Source organism: Schistocerca serialis, chromosome 5 (assembly GCF_023864345.2).
Source record: "Schistocerca serialis cubense isolate TAMUIC-IGC-003099 chromosome 5, iqSchSeri2.2, whole genome shotgun sequence".
Lineage (NCBI taxonomy): Eukaryota > Metazoa > Arthropoda > Insecta > Orthoptera > Acrididae > Schistocerca > Schistocerca serialis.
This window is the reverse complement of record NC_064642.1, coordinates 471,797,646-471,801,694: the sequence shown is the minus strand read 5'-3', so window position 1 is coordinate 471,801,694 and position 4,049 is coordinate 471,797,646. Positions and strand designations below refer to the sequence as shown.

The following is a 4,049-nucleotide window of genomic DNA, read 5'->3' as shown; positions in this document are numbered from 1 at the left end:
CGGCACACCGGCCGTCGTCGTTAATCCGCCGGGCGGATTCGATCCGGGGCCGGCGTGCCTACCCGAGTCCAGGAAGCAGCGCGTTAGCGCTCTGGGCTTGTCTGCAAAACACACCTCCCCCTCCTTAGTCCAAATTCCCATTTATTTCCCAGCCCATTTCGCATTCCTCCTAGATTCAAAAGAACGTTGCAGAGGCTCTCCAACTGTAGTGGAATAACGTCTCAGCATCGAATGAAACGCTGTGGTGCTTCAATCAAGTTTAACATCATGGCTCCCGAGGTCTTTTCACATCTCAAACACCTAGGATGTGTATATGCAAATTGAAGTGACAAATGAAAGTTTATGCCTAGGCTGGGATCCGAACCCAGGTCTCCGGCTCACTAGGCAGACGCGCTAACCACTACGCCACCCTGGCTCAGTGGCTTCGCACTACTGCACGGGCTACCATAGCACCCCTCTCTCCTCGAATCCCGGCCCTGGTACAAATTTTCATTCGTCGCTTCAGTCTCCATGTAAACAGCATAGATGTGTGAGACTAGAAAAGGCCTCTGGAACCATTCAGTTTCATAGGATTTTTACTTCCTTCACATAGCGATGACAGACGAATCGCGGAGTTTATATTATGGCTAATAATATATGACAGAAAGACATATAGGCAGTCATCCGTCCTATTGTGCATTTGTGACTGGAACAGGTACTACAAAAAGTACCCTCTTTTTAGAGAGGGGATTGGAGTACTGAGTCAGGTACAGACTTCGGTCACAGAGACCGCGGTATGGCACTCTGCCTGCAACGGCCTTTCTTGAACTTCGCTCGACCTCTACCAGATAAACACCGCGGTTCACCTGCGCGGGAAAGTCCATCGAGCGCGTGTTTGCTCTACTAATCTCTCTTATCTCTGTCTCTGAACTCAGCGCCTCAAGCGTCAGTCACCGATATATCCACATGGCTCGGGTGACAAGAGTTCCTGTTTCGTGTTGCCGTAACAGAAGAGCTGTCGCAGATCAGCTACCTAAAAATTACTTTGAAATAAATTTACGAAAAAACATTATCGGTACTAGCACAAATTTTGGAGTCCAGCTGAGATCTAAACATTCACGACAGACCAATCATGTACCACCAAATGACTGAGCCAGTCGATATAATTTGTAGAACATCTACTACTCTAGGCTCTTCAAGGTGTCCCATTCATCCTGACCGCCCCAAATAACTTCTTGCCCAGGAGGAAAACAAGAGATGTCTAGAAACTAGGTCGTGAGAGTAGCCTTGGATCGCAGCGAAACACTGGCAGTGAAATCAAATGTATGGGATTATCAGCCGCGGTACAGATGAGAAAGAAATTGCTTTTCAAATAAGGTGCTACAGGAGAATGCTGAACAATACAGGGGTTGAACGGAGAACTAATGAACAAGACTTGGAGAAAAAAGAAGTTGTTGATAGGACAATGAGTCATCATATTCAGTAAAGTAGACATGAAGAGACTCGCACAGGGTAAACTAGCGCGGACAGTTGCGCCAAAACATTAGTAATGATAACAACAACGACATGGACACAGTTATACATTCAAAGCCAACAGCCGAAGACGAGACGGGACTTGAACCAGCAACATTCGCTTTATGACTGGCAACGGCGCCTCAAGGTCTCGAAGTTAGCTGTCACATAAATGACACAAGCACAAACGTATGCTTCGCATGGAATTTAGTTGAGTGTTCAAAATTTCTTCCACGTCAGATCAAAAATTTCACAGTCGTCTTTTATTTAATCTGCGTGTAGTATACGAAGTAATTTACGGTCCGCACAAATACAAAAGAGATAGCATACATACACCAGAAGTACCGCTGATGTGAACGCAACGCACTCCCTCCTTCTCCCCCCCCCCTTTCCCGAAAAAAAGACTGTCTCTCGAGCCGGGCCGGCCGCTGTAGCCGAGTGGTTCTAGGCGCTTCAGTCCGGAACCGCGCGACCGCTGCGGTCGCAGGTTCGAATCCTGCCTCGGGCATGGATGTGTGTGATGTCCTTAGGTTAGTTAGGTTTAAGTAGTTAGGTCTAAGTTCTAAGGAACTGATGACCTTAGATGTTAAGTCTCATAGCGCTCAGAGCCATCTGAACCATCTCTCGAACCGGCAGTAATTGGTCACAGTGAAATTCGGCTGTAAAAGGCAAGCGAAATGGCGAAATACCTCTCTAAACATCAGACCATTCACGGGTACTCTAAGTAATCTCTGGTAACGTACGAAATGAAGATAAAAGACAACATCTGCAAGGGAAAACTACACCTTACACCTACGCAAACGTCTGTTAACAGCCCGCATTACAAGAAAACTATCAAGTGAACGCTCAACCTGACGGCGTCTGGGTGTCAAGAGGTGACTGTTGTCCACCGGCAGATTTACATGTCACGAGTAGTGGGAAGCGATAAGTGACAGCTCAGAGCATTTGCTCTCCCAGCTTTGATTTGCGTTAACAGCAACAGGAACACGACCTTTCACACGCACTCAAATTATTTTGAGAGGCAACGAGTAACAGAGTGCAGTTTTCCGTTTTTGACAGCCACAACAACTGTACTTCACACACTATCTGACAACTATGCAATTTAGCGTTCTCGCTTCCCACGCCCGGGTTCCCGGGTTCGATTCCCGGCGGGGTCAGGGATTTTCTCTGGCTCGTGATGTCTGGGTGTTGTGTGATGTCCTTAGGTTAGGCTAAATTTACACTGCCCGCGATGCGATGCGATGCCGAGCGGAGCGGAGCGATGAAGCGCTGAAATCGCGTGACAATGGGCAGGCTTGGTTTAACAGTGGCAACAGAGCGGTTCCCGTTTAGACTGCAGGCTGGGCCGAGCGATGTGATGCGGTGCGATGCGATGACTCCGCTGTAGTCGCAACCGAGTTTGCGTTTCGCGCGAGTGTTTGGAGCGATTGCTTGTTTGCGCTTGCGTCTGAAGTAATTGCTTGCTTGCAATGGACATCGAAAGACTAACAGTGTGCGTGAACGCTCCGTGTTGTGGGAGCAGAAAAATAAATATTACCACAATAGGGATTTTGTTCGTCAAGCATGGAATGAAATTGCTGAAGATTGTGGAACAGACAGTAAGTACAAAAAAGTAAAATAAATAGCCACAAGATTCCAAGAAATAAGTAACACAAACCACTTCGTTTATTTTCTAATTTTAATTGTGTATAGATACTATTACAGTATTTTGATAATGAAATGACGTTCACAATAGTTACAGTATTTGATAATTTCGACATGAAATATATTTGCGTTAATGATTGTTGACAAAGTTTTTGAAGGCCTCTCTGACACTCCCGCTCTTCTTGAAGCACTACTGTTTGCTCTGTCACTTTGGAATTTCACGTCTATATTTTCAGGCGAAGGTGGCATGCCGCATTTCCAATCCAATTGGCCGTTGTACGAGCTAATGACATTGCTGACTGACATAATGACGCCACGGAAGACCAAGACTGATGTTCATCACAGTAAAAGAACAGCATCGCAACACGACGACGCACACGACGACGTACCATTTTCACCAGCTCTTACAGAGAAACAGAGTGTTTCACCTGATGAAACCAACCAAGCCAGGTCTCCAAGACTGTCTGTAAGTTCAGAGGGTAGCGTTTCGATGCCTCCTCCCTCACCCACCCTACACACAAACCAAAACAAGAGATCCACGAAATCGACAAATTCTGAGTTGCTAAATATAGAGAAGCAAAAGTTGAAGCTAATTGAGCAACAAATGTCGAAATCAGAAACGCAAGATGACAGCTATCATTTTGTAGTGAGTTTGCTGCCAGCAATGCGAAAACTATCACCAGCAGCTCAGTTGAGAGCCAGGATAAAAATTCAGCAGGTTCTTTTGGAAGCATTGGAACAATCAACCACTTCCACTGCACATTCGTTGATGTCACCCTATGCACCTGACAATCCAGTTGAAATCGTAATTGCTGGAAATCTGCAGAATGAAATAGTCATTTCTGAAAATGAACCTGATGACATTTTTATTTCAAGCCACCAAAATTCTGAAAACTTTGATACTTAAGTGAGTG

General features: G+C 45.9%; 1 non-coding gene across 1 annotated transcript; it reads right to left on the bottom strand.

Annotated features, from left to right (window-relative positions):
- Window positions 1–343: 343 nt before the first annotated feature.
- Trnat-agu (transfer RNA threonine (anticodon AGU)) lies at window positions 344–415 on the bottom strand. The gene has a single exon. It is a non-coding gene; the product is annotated as a tRNA-Thr (tRNA).
- Between the last annotated feature and the right edge of the window lie 3,634 nt (window positions 416–4,049).